Source organism: Colobus angolensis, unplaced genomic scaffold, assembly GCF_000951035.1.
Source record: "Colobus angolensis palliatus isolate OR3802 unplaced genomic scaffold, Cang.pa_1.0 Scaffold137, whole genome shotgun sequence".
Lineage (NCBI taxonomy): Eukaryota > Metazoa > Chordata > Mammalia > Primates > Cercopithecidae > Colobus > Colobus angolensis.
The window spans coordinates 5,872,338-5,885,547 of record NW_012114455.1 but is presented as its reverse complement, the minus strand read 5'-3'; the positions used below and the strand labels follow the sequence as shown (position 1 = coordinate 5,885,547).

At 39.6% G+C, this 13,210-nt stretch overlaps 1 protein-coding gene and 1 pseudogene across 1 annotated transcript in view; one reads left to right on the top strand and one right to left on the bottom strand.

The window, feature by feature from the left end:
- Positions 1 to 7,341: 7,341 nt before the first annotated feature.
- Positions 7,342 to 13,210, top strand: part of ZBTB44 (zinc finger and BTB domain containing 44) — a 54,763-nt gene continuing 48,894 nt past the window's right edge. The window contains exon 1 of the mRNA XM_011934691.1: positions 7,342 to 7,469. The gene's annotated coding sequence lies outside the window, so the exon portion shown is untranslated. The remainder of the gene's footprint in view (positions 7,470 to 13,210) is intronic.
- On the bottom strand, positions 10,475 to 12,488 carry LOC105506543 (annotated as a pseudogene).

The following is a 13,210-nucleotide window of genomic DNA, read 5'->3' as shown; positions in this document are numbered from 1 at the left end:
ACCCGTCACCTGAGCAGTATCCACTGTGCACTATGTGTAGTCTTTAATCCCTCACCCCACTTCCACCCTTCCCTCCAAGTCCCCAGAGTGCATATACTTTTGCATCCTTGTAGCTTAGCTCCCACTAATAAGTGAGAACATACAACATTTGGTTTTCCATTCCTGCGTTACTTCGCTTAGAATAATGGCCTACAACTCTATCCAAGTTGCTGCAAAGGCCACTATTTCATTCTGTTTTCATGGTGTAAACCACATTTTCTTTATCTGCTCATATTTTTGCAATTGTGAATTGTGCTGCTATAAACCTGTGTACTTATGTCTTTTTCATATGACTTCTTTTCTTTTGAGTAGATACCCAGTAGTGGGATTGCTGGATCAAATGGTGGTTCTACTTTCAGTTCTTTTTTTTTTTTTTTTTTGAGGTGGAGTTTCATTCTTGTTGTCCAGGCTGAAGTACAGTGGCACAATCTCGGCTCACTGCAACCTCTGCCTCCTGGGTTCAAGCAATTCTCTGCCTCAGCCTCCCAAGTGGCTGGGATTACAGGCATGTACCACCACGCCGGCTAATTTTGTATTTTTAAGAGAAATGGGGTTTTTTCCATGTTGATCAGGCTGGTCTCGAACTCTCAACTTCAGGTGATCCTCCCGCCTCAGCCTCCCAAAGTATTAGGATTACAAGCGTGAGCCATTGCACCCAGCCTACTTTTGTTCTTAAAGGAATCTCCATACTGTTTTTCATAGTGGCTATACTAGTTCACATTTCCACCAGCAGTGTGTAAGTGTTCCCTTTTTACTGCAGTCATGCCAATATTTATTATTTTTTTATTTTTAAATTATAGCCATTCTTACAGGAGTAAGGTAGTATCTATCTCATTGTGGTTTTAATTTGCATTTTCCTGATAGAGATGTTAAACATTTTTTCATGTATTTGTTGGCTGTTTTTATATCATTTGAGTATTGTCTATTCATGGTTTTTTTTACACACTTTTTGATGGGATTGGTGGGGTTTTTTGTTTGGTTTGTTGTTGTTGTTGTTGTTTTGCTGGTTTGTTTGTATTCCTTGTAGATTCTGGATATTAGTCCTTTGTTGGATGCATCGTTTGCAAAAATTTTCTACCACTTTGGGTTGTCTGTTTGCTGATTATTTCTTTTGCTGTTTAGAAACTTTTTAGTTTAATTAGGTCCCATTTATTTATTTTTCTTGCATTCACTTTTGGTTTCTTGGTCATGAATTCTTTGCCTAAGCTAATGTCTAGAAGAGTTTTTCTATTGTTATCTTTAAGAATTTTTAGGATTTCAGGCCTTAGATTTAAGTCTTTGATCCACCTTAGGTTGATTTTTATATAAGCTGAGAGATGAAGATCTAGTTTCATTCTTCTACATGTGGCTTGCTAATTATCCCAGTACTATTTGTTGAATAGGGTGTCCTTTCTCCACTTCATGTTTTTGTTTGCTTTGTCAAAGACCAGTTGGCTGTAAGCATTGGGCTTTATTTTTGGATTCTCTATTCTGTTTCATCAGTCTACATGCCTGTTTTTATACCAGTACTGTGCTGTTTTGGTAACTATAGCCTTATAGTGTAGTTTGAAGTCAGGTAATGTCATTCCTCCAGATTTGTTCTTTTTGCTTAGTCTTGCTTTGACTATGTAGGCTCATTTTTGGTTCCATATGAATTTTAGAATTTTTTTTCTAGTTGTGTAAAATGATGATGGTATTTTGATGTGAATTGCTTTAAATCTGTAGATTGTGTTTAGCAGTAAGGTCATTGTCACCATATTGATTCTACCCATCCATGAGTTTCCATTTGTTTGCGTCATTGATGATTTGTTTCAACAGTGTTTTGTAGTCTTCCTTGTAGAGATCTTTCACCTTGTTGGTTAGATATATTCCTAAGTATTTTAATTTTTCTTTGGCAGCTGTTGTAAAAGGGATTGTGTTCTTGATTTGATTCTCAGCTTGGTCATCATTGGTGTATAGCAGTGCCACTGATTTGTGTACATTAATTTTGTATCCTGAAACTTTACTGAATTCATTTATCAGATCTAGGAGCTTTTCAAATGAGTCTTTAGGGTTTTCTAGGTGTATGTTCATATCATTAGCAAACAGCAACAGTTTTAACTTCCTCCTTTGCAGCTTGGTATAAAATTCTTTAAATTTTTCTGAATCTGAAAGTTTTCATAATAAAATGTTACTGATTAAAAATATGTTCTTAGGACTATACTTTAAGGGATCATTTCTGTAGTTTGTTACTAGAGAAGTTTCTCTGAATGTGTAGAGCACTGGAAAAATCAATACTTTTTTTAAAAAGGAAAAAGTATGTATATTCTTATTATAAAGCAGTGTTGGCAGCTGTATAAAAACCAGTAGCATGCTGTATCCTCCATGTCTGGGTACAACGATCCTCTGAAAAATTTATTAATTCTTCCTAGTCTGTTATCACTGAAAATGGTCAAGCATTAAAGACTGTTGTAAAGAGGGTTCCCTCTTTACTTAGGAGGCTTCTAATTAAGCTCCTTCCAATATTATTTTTTCATACTCTTATAAATATTTCATATATCAAATTTCCGCCTGTGGTTTCCTGACATTTTGTAACTCCTATTGAATATACTCTTTATATAGGCATTATGGGGTGTTTTTGCTTTTTAAGTGCTACCACATTCACAACTGTAACAGATAGTTCTTGGTACTTCAGAATAATTGTTTAAAATTTATCTCCTGTTAAGCTTAAATTACATTAGTTTTTCTTTGTTCTTTATATTAGAAATACTTCACCCCATTTTAATCAATGAGCTAGAAATATTCCAAGCCATAGGATTTAAAATAGTGATTGTATGTGTGTCTTTAAAAAATACATTGGATTTGTATTATACTTCTTGAAGGCCACATTGAGTGTTAATTTTTTCACTAATATTATTAGTTACAACGTTGATATCGGCTGGCACATTGTTACATAACTTACCCCGGAGTAAATCACTGACTTGTATTATCATGTTATTTCATGTTGATTACTCTGTCTTGCAAGAGTGAAATGGGTGGGTGAAGCTTATTAATGTCTCACTCTTACAGAATAACATCCTTCGTGTCTCCACATTGAACATTCTTCCCTTTTAATACTTTTCTTATATAGCTTTAAAAAAAAAAAACTTAAAATTACAGATGTTTGATACCTGGTCTTTTTACAATTTTGGTATTCTGTTACTTCAGGATATTGCTACCCTTCTACAGGTATTAAATGATATTTTTTGTTTTTTTTTGAGACGGAGTATTGCTCTTGTTGCCCAGGCTGGAGTGCAGTGGCGCCATCTTGGCTCACCACAACCTCCGCCTCCCGGCTTCAAGTGGTTCTCCTGCCTCAGCCTCCTGAGTAGCTGGGATTATAGGCAGGCACCACCACGCCTGGCTAATTTTGTATTTTTAATAGAGACGTGGTTTCTCCATGTTGGTCAGACTGGTCTCGAACTCCCAACCTCAGGTGATCCTCCCGTCTCGGCTTCCCAAAGTGCTGGGATTACATGCATGAGCCACTGTGCCCAGCCTTGGTGTGTATTTTTTAATGCTGAAGTGATTGGCTGTTGATTTGGTTTTGATAGTTTTTCATGCACTCAGCATAACTACAAACATCTTGGCAACATGTAACTAAGACTGTGAGTCTCTGGAATCTAGTTTTTGTGGAACTACTACCCTCTAGCTTCTGAAGCAACTTTAGATGGTTCCTTTTAAAAATTATTTTCTTTTATTCAGATCTTAACCTGTTGGGTATCTGATCCTTGCCTTTTCTTGGCAGGCAAACATATCCAGTAGTATATTTTATTAAATAATCATGCTCGTTGATAAGAAAATAAAGTTTTTCAGGGACTTAGATTTACTTATTTTGCTTTAATTTCACTTTTGTGTGTGTGTATTTGGGTGTGTGTGGTGGAATTTCACTCTGATCACCCAGGCTGGAGTGCAACAGTGCAATCTTGGCTCCCTGCAACCTGCACTGTCCTGGTTCAAGAGATTCTCCTGCCTCAGCCTCCTGAGTAGCTGGGATTACAGGCGTGCACCACCACGCCCAGCAAATTTTTGTATTTTTTAAGTAGAGACGGGGTTTCACCATTTTATAGGCAGGCTGATCTCGAACTTCTGACCTCAGGTGATCTACCCACCTTGACCTCCCAAAGTGTTGGGATTATAGGCGTGAGCCATCACCCCAGCCCTCGTTTCACTTTTTTACTGGTGATGGTTACTGATGTGTGTATGTGTTTCTTCTACTTACAGCTTTTTCTCCGTCTTCCATTTTTCCTGGGTTTTACTTTTTCTTTGGCTCTTTGCTTTTCTTACTTTCTGCTTTGGACCTTCCCACTGCTCATTGCCTTTTTGTGGCTTTCCATTACTGAATCAAGACAGTTTCTTTTATCTTTGGTGCACTTCACATGCTGTATAAAACTAAGCCATTCTTCCAAGAGAATTATTTTTATTTACAGGAATCACTGCTTCTCTTTGTCTTTGGGTCCACTTGGTATTGTTTTTTCCTTCTTTCTACTTTCCGCCACTAGTTTTACCTAGCTTTACCTTGAGAGGCAGTATAGCATAGTGTAAGGAGCACCAGTTAGCATGCTAGTTGGGTTCAAATCTTGACTCTGTTACCTGTTGTGAGGCTAATTCCTTAACTTGTCTATGCTGCCTTTTCTTCATTGGTAAAATGAAGATACCTGGTGATAGCTATCACAAAAGGTTATGTGAAAATTGTTACATAATATGTAAAAGGTACTTAGAACAAGACTTAGCACGTACTGGGTACCATGTAAGTATTAACTATAAGCTAATGATTATTGTTACTTTTTTTTTTTTTTTTGAGACAGGGTCTCCCTGTCGCCTAAGCTGCAGTGCAGTGGTGTGATCATGGCTCATTATGGCCTCCATCTCCAGGGCTCACCAGGTTCAAGAGATCCTCCCAACTTAGCCTCCTGAGTAGCTGAGACTACAGGTGCACTCCACCACTCCTATCTAATTTTTGTACTAGAGATGGGGTTTTGCCATGTTGCCTTGGCTGGTCTCAAACTCCTGGGCTCAAGCAGCCTGCCCAACTCAGTGCTGAAATCACAGGCATGAGCCCCCGCACCTTACCTATTGTTATTACTTTTAATACAAAATGGTTCAAAGCAGTTGGATCTTCAATGCCTCTTATCAGACATCCTTCTGGTTTATTTTTTTCTCCACATTTATTTATTTATTTATTTGAGACAGAATCTGGCTCCATCGCCCAGGCTGGAGTGCAGTGGCACAGTCTCTGCTCCCTGCAGCCTCTGCCTCCTGGGCTCAAGCCACCTTCCCACCTCAGCCTCCCAAGTAGCTGGGATGACAGATGCACACCACCATACGCAGCGGATTGTTATATTTTTTGTAGATACGGAGTCTCACCACGTTGCCCAGGCTGGCCTTGAACTCCTAAGCTCACGTGATGTGCTTGCCTTGGCTTCCCAAAGCGGTGGGATTAAAGGCGTGAGCCAGGATACCTGTGGCCTCCACGTGCTATGTTTTATGTTTCATTGTCTTAACAATTCTACTTCATCATCTCTTCTCTCAGGAGTCTACCTCTTCTTATAACTTGAAAGAGGAGTAAAGCCAAAGCCAGACAAGAACTCTAGCTACTTCTCACCACCCCACCAATAAACTTAACTATAACTGGACTCTTTCTTTCCTCTCCCCATGTCCCCAGCCTGGGCCTCCTCCTGTTTAAGGCCAGTCCTTTCACTCATACTCGGAATCCCATTTCCTTCTACCTATCTAGGGACCTCATACCATCTGTTATCACCCGTTTCCTGTATCTTTAACCTTTCCCTCTTTTCTGTGTCTTTTCCGACAAAAATCAAAACATTCTCTTTATATTTTACTGTAATAAAAAAAAAATCTGAGAGAAAAACAAAGGAAAAAAATATGTTCTAGCTTGTCCATTCTGTAAAAAATCAGTATACTCTCTTGACCCCTTATTTCTGTCCAGCTAACCCCCTTGCTGTATTTTTAGAACCTAGCTACTTTATGATGAATTGTCTTTACTCACGGTTTTCACTTCCTCGTGTCTGTATACTCTTTCCTTTTCTATGGCAATTTTCTAATTCTTCTACTTTTTTCTTATGTGCTATTATAAGGTCATCAGTGACTCCTTTGTGGCTAAATCACATAGACTTTGGTTTCTATCTTATTTGACCAGTCAGCAGCATTTGACACTGTCAATCACTACTCCTTGAAATACCTTGTACCCTTGGTTTCTGAAGTAACTCCTGCCATGCTGGTTATTCTGTATATCTATCTCTTTCACAGGTTTCCCTTCTGCTACCCCACCTTCACTTTTTTCCTCTTCATTTTTTTCTTAATTGGTCTAGCTAAAGATTTATCAATTTTGCTTATTTTTTTCAGAGAACCAAGTTTTGGCTTTAATTTTTCCTATGGCTTGTCTGTTTAATTTATGTCTGTGCTTTGTTTTGTCTATTTATTTTGGGTTTTCTTTGCTCTCCTTCTAGCTAAGGTAGACATATAGACCACTGATATGTGGGGGGGGGTGCGGGAGGGGTGAAATACATGTAACATAAAATTTGCCATCATAACCATTTTTAAGGGTACAGTTCAGTGGCATTAAGTACATTCACATTATTACACAACCATCACTCCTACCCGTCTTTCAGAACTCTCTTCATCTTTCAGCAGTGTAACTCCGTATTCATTAAACAGTAACTCCCCATCCCTCTCTACCCACATCCCCAGGCAACCACCCTTCTACTTTTCTGTCTCTGAATTTGAGTGTCCTGTAACTACATCATGTAATTGGAATCATATGGCATTTGTTCCTTAATTATTGGTTTATTTCACTTGCATAATGTCTTCAGGGTTCATTTGTGTTGCAGCATATATCTGAATTTCCTTCCTTTTTAAGGCTGAATAATATTCCATTGTGTATTTATGCCACATTTCATTAGTTCATTCATCTCTCGTGGACATTTGGATTGGTTCTACCTTTTGGCTATTGTGAATAATGCTGCTTTGAATGTTAATGTACAAATACTGGTGTGTGCTTGCTTTCACTTCTTTTGAGTATCTACCCAGAAGAGGAATTGCTGGATCATAAGATGATTTCTATTTTTTATTTTTTGAGGAATCACTATACTGTTTTCTACAGTGGCGACACCATTTTAAATTCCCACCAGCTGTGCACAAGGATTTTAATTTCTCCACATCCTTGCCACGACTTGTTATTTTGTTTTTGTTTTCTTTTACTGTTAGACATTCGAATGGTTATGAGGTGGTCATGATATTTAGATATGTCATGATATTTAGAGACCATCATTTCTTTTTTTTTTTTTTCCCAAGACAAAGTCTCACTCTGTCACCCAGGCTGGAGTACAGTGGCACCATCTCGGCTCACTGCAACCTCTGCCTCCTGGGTTCAAGTGATTCTCCTGCCCCAACCTCCCAAGTAGTTGGGATTACAGGTGCGCGCCACCATGACCTTCTAAATTTTGTATTTTTAGTAGAGACGGGGTTTCGCCATGTTGGTCAGGCTGGTCTCGAACTCCTGACCTTGTGATCCGCCCACCTTGGCCTCCCAAAGTGCTGGGATTACAGGCGTGAGCCACCGCGCCTGGCCTGGAGACCGTCATTTCTAACATATCCTTTAAAGCTACAGATTTTCCTCTAAGTGCTGCTTTTGCATCCCACAAATTTTGATATTGTCATATTTTTAATATCAGTTAAAAATATCCAGTTTTAGAAGTGTGTTGTTTAATTTCCAGATATTTAGGGCTTTCTTGATATTTTATTTTTCTGTTTCGGTGAGAGAACATGCTCTGTGCATTCATTCCTTTAAAATTTATTAAGATTTGTCTTATGGCCCAGCATATGATCTTTCTTGGTGAACATACCACTTTGCACTTGAAAAGACTGTATATTCTGTGCTGTAAATGTCAGTTTGGTTAAGATGATTTCCCTTTAAATCTTTTTTTTTTTATTTTTCGAGACAGGGAGTGCAGTGGATTGATCTTGGCTCACTGTAACCTCCACCCCCCAGGGTCAAGAAATCCTCTCACCGCAGCCTCCCAAGTAGCTGGCACTACAGGTGCATGCCACTATGTCTGGCCAATTTTTGTGTTTTTTGTAGAGATGGGTTCCACCATATTTCCCAAGCTGCAGATTTTTTATATCTTTACTGATGGTTTGTGTGTGGGGGGGGTTCAGTTCTAAATTGCAGAGAGGGGTTATTAATCTTCAACTATTGCTGAGCGTGGTGGCTCACACCTGTAATCCCAGCACTTTGGGAGACTGAAGCAAGCAGATAACCTGAGGTCAGGAGTTCAAGACCAGACTTGCCAACATGGTGAAACTCCGTCTCTACTAAAAATACAAAAAGTAGCCAGGCGTGGTGGTGCATACCTGTAGTCCCAGCCACTTGGGAGGCTGAGGCAGGAGAATTGCTTGAACCCGGGAGGTGAAGGTTGCAGTGAGCCAAGATCGTGCCATTGAGCCAAGATCATGCCATTGCATTCCAGCCTGGGTGACAGAGTGGGACTTTGTCTCGGAAGGAAAAAGAAAAAAAAAAGAAGTGATGGTCTCTAAGTATCAATGACTTACCACCTCATACCCATTCGAATGTCTAATGTAGTAGTAAATTACATTAGAGATCATGCCACTGCACTCCAGCCTGGGTGACAGAGTGGGACTCTGTGTTTAAAAAAAAAAAACAACTTCAACTTTTGGCCAGGCATGGTGGCTCACACCTGTAATCTCAGCACTTTGGAAAGCTAAGGTGGGTGGATCCATTGAGCCCCAGGAGTTTGAGACCAGCCTGGGCAACATAATGAAACCCTGTCTCCGCAAAAAAATACAAAAATCAGCTAAGTGAGGTGGTGCACACCTGTAGTCCCAGCTATTCAGGAGGCTAAGGTGGGAGGATTGCTTGAGTCCCGGAGATCCAGGCTGTGTGTGTTGTGATTGTGCCTCCTCTCTCTAATCTAGACAACAGAGTAAGACCCTGTGTCAAAAAAAAAATCGTCAATTATTATTGTGGAATTAACTTTCCCTTTAATTTTGTCAGTGTTTTATTTTGAAGCATACTCTTTTTTTTTTTTTTTTTTGAGACAGAGTCTCACTCTGTCGCCCAGGCTAGAGTGCAGTGGTGTGATCTCGGCTCACTGCAACCTCTGACTCCCAGGTTCGAGCAATTCTGCCTCAGCCTCTTGAATAAGCTGGGATTACAAGCGAGTGCCACTACGCCTGGCTAATTTTTTTTTGTATTTTTTTAGTAGAGACAGGGTTTCACCATGTTGGCCAGGCGGGTCTTGAACGCCTGACCTTGTGATCTGCCTGCCTCGGCCTTCCAAAATGCTGGGATTACAGGCTTGAGCCACCGCGCCCGGCCAGCATACTCATTTTTTATTACTCACCTCTATCTTTGATAATACTTTGTCCTAAGTCTGCTTTGTCTGGTGTTAAAGTAAGCCAACTCCAGCTTTCTTGTACATACTGTTTGCATGCTATATATTCTTCCATATCTATCTGTATTTTTATTTAAAGTGGGTTTCTTATTTAAAAAAACATATTTGAGAATGCTTTTATCTCTTCTGACAATCTGTGCCTTTTAGTCAAAACATTTAGTTTATTAAAATGTTTTTAATTTTTACATTACTTTGAAAAGCAACATGTATTAGTTTGCTAGGGTACCATAACAAACTATGACAAAGTAGGTGGCTGTTAACAGAAATTTTTGTCTCATAGTTGTGGAGGCTAGAAGTTCGAAATCAGGCATAGGTGGGGTTGGTTCCTCCTGAGGACCATGAGGAAAGCATCTCTTGTTCCATGTCTCTCTCTTAGCTTCTGGTAGTGCCTTGGCTTGTGGCAGCACAACTCCAGTCTTCATGGGGCGTCCTCCCTATGTGCATGTCTGTCTACAAATGTCCCCTTTATGCGAGGACACCTCAGGGATCTCCCTTGAACTTGATCACCTCTAAAGACTCCATTTCCCTGATGAGGTCCCTTCTGAGGCACAGGGGTTCAAGATCTCAGCGTATCTTTTTAGGGAACCCAATTCAACCCATACCAAGACATATATAAAGTGAACTGCTTGTGCAGAGGTAAGTTGGAGAAAGCCACTGTGCTTGTGTACATATTTTTTTAAAAGGTACAAAAATTTAATTACATTAAAACAGTAACATACATTTGCGTGTATGAGGGAGGGATATTTAAAATTAAAATATTATATAATCACAAGAAAGACCAGATATTCTTGCTCTGCCCTTGGGCAACCAAGAAAATTAAGGCCTGTTTTATATCCCAAAAATACAAAGAGACTTGATAGAAGTTACAGTACTCAGTGCTTGCAACCCAAGTCAATTTATACTCTTGTTAGATAAGTTTAAATTCTAAAGGCTACAAAAATCTTGTTAAATCAAGGGGAAAAAATTCATTTTAGAACAGTTATTCAAGATAAAAGAAAGGCATGTGTTCAGTGAGGGAACTGCCTGCTGTCAGATGATTTCTTGCTAATGTGTGTAAAGATGTTGGACTTCTCAAGTTTCTTGAAGATTTTGGACTTCTCAGCTTTCTTGGTTTTCTGGTAGCCAAATCCACCACCACCTCCTCGCTTTTTCTGCTTGCCTTCATTGTCGTTGACGTTCAGATCAACAAAGGGAGGCACCTTGAAACCAAAGGACAGAGCAACTTGAAGCAAATTTAAGTTATTTACATTAAAGATCTGTTTCAGAGAATGGGAATCATAGGCTCGTATGTATGACTTAAATGCTTCCTGGGCTGACTTACAAAGAAAGTACTTCTTTTCAATCAGTTTCTCAAGCTGAGACTGAATGTCAGAAATTTTAGACCAGGAAAAGTCAAATTCACTTAATGGAACCTTGGATTGTTTCAAGTAGCGAAGAAAACCGAATTCTTCTGGGCCCAAAATGGTCAAGGCATGCGTTCTTCCATTTAGGCCTCTGGCTGTTCTACCCACATGATGAATATATTCCTTAGTGTCATCCAGATGGTCATAGTGAACAATCCATTCGACTTCAGGAATGTCCAGTCTTCTTGCTGCCACATCCGTACACAATAGTGTTCCCAAATCTGCATTGCAGAACTGGAAGAATGTGGTTGTACATTTATTTTGCTTTTACTTTCCATGAATGGCCAAGACGGGCAAATCAACGTAGTTCAGCAAGTCTTAGTGGTATTTCACGGACATACAAGATGAAAAGAAGACCATGAGCTGCTGCTTTCAGTTCTTCTTAAGGAGTGTAAAGAGCAGAAGGGATCTCTTTCCAGAAGGACAAACAACATCTCTCTGCTCCAGACCATCCACTGTTGCATTAGCTTTATCATCATCAACACTAACATAAAATGGTCCTTTTTCAGAGAAATCCTTGCCAGGCCTTCAACTTTTCAAGTCTGGGTGGCAGAAAAGAGCATAGTGTGTCTATGTGTTGGCAAAAGTTTAAATATTTGCTTTAATTCCTCTTCAAACCCAACATCCAAGATACAATCGACTTCATCAATAACCAGACACTGTAGATTTTATACATAAACCCTGGGATATTCTGCATATGGTACAGCAGACGGCGTGGTGTGGCCACAATGATGTTAATCTCATTAGCAAGTTTCTGTGCTTCAGCACATCTGTTACGGCCACCCATTATCAACCCATAGGTATGCACGTGGTGAGTCATTAGCTCCTTAAGAACACCAAAAGTTTACATGGCTAGCTCTCTAGTAGATGAGAGAACAAGGACTTCCGATGCATTCCTGGGCATGAATTGTAACAATGGGTTCAACTGCAGGGATGAGAAAAGCCAGGGTTTTACCACTGCCTGTTTTTGCAGCTGCTAGAAGATCCCTGCCTTCCAGAAGTGGTCTGATACTTTTATGCTGAATTTCAGTCATTTTTGTAAAACCCTTTTTTTTTTTTTTTTAAACTTCAGAGTGTTTTCGTTGACAAGATTACATAGAGAGGCAAATGAAGTGTCCTCAAACGTTCCTGTCAGTCCCAGGGGTAGGCTGGGCACCTCAATGTCGTCATCATTATCTGGCTTCTCCACATTATTTTCTGTTTCTTCAGGAGTCTCAGCACTTTCTTCTTCAGATTCTTCTGTTTTCAGTTTTTGCTTTTTTTGTATCAGTCCCAGCATCATTCTCTGTTTTTCTCTTTTGATTCTGAATTGGGAGACTGCATTGCTGCTTCTCCATTGGTTAATATGGTGGATTTCTGGGGAGATTTTTTAGCTTTTGTATTTTCCACTGCTTCTTGAGACACGTCTCCATTTTGAGCTTTTCTGATAAGCCCACATTCATAGAGTGTTTTGATTTTTTAACCTTTCTACCTCTCATTTTTTCTTCAGACACATCTCCATTTTGAGTTTCTGATGGTCAGATTTGAGGCCCCTGCAACTTTAGGTTCTGGTGCCGCAATTTGAGTTTCTGCTGCTTGATCTTCTTGCGCAGGTGTGTTTCATCGGCAGGTGAGACATTGCTGTCCAAGAAGTGCCTAGACCACGACGCCACACAGTACAGCTACTCAGTTCTCGAGGCTGATGTTACTTCCACTTGTGCACATATTTTAAAGCATATATGCAGTTGAGCTCTTGAGTGCTTGATGTGGACAATTGAAAACTCTTTAGGGAAAACAAGGAGCTCTTTAAATGCTAGTTGACTAAGACTGACTTGAATTTTACTTGCTCATGTAAGGAGCCACATAGGTGAATAAGATAGATAGGCCTTCTATTCAGTCTTTCTTTCTAGATACAATAATACGATGTGAATAGCAGATATCCCTTAAGTACTGTAATTAACCCATTTTGCCTACCGTTCCATTATTGGAACTCTAAGCATGTGGGAGTTATTTCTATCCTGCCGAAGGTCACCGCTAAGGTCTGATTGCAAAAATTCAAATAATTGCAACCTCTGGCATAAATGGGTTAAATTATTATAAATGACAGCATAATGGGGTGGGGAGAAATAACTGGGAAATGAAGGTTTTTTTGAGGGGGGTCATATAGACCTTTGTGTAAATCCTGGTTTTGTTACTTAGTTAAAGGGATATGGACAATTTAATCTGATTTTCTGTCTCCTCCTTTAAAACTGGATTTATTTTTATTTTTATTTTTTTAAGACAGAGTCTCTCTCTGTTGCCCAGGCTGGAGTGCAGTGGCGTGATCTCGGCTCACTGCAGCCTCCACCTCCCAGGTTCAAG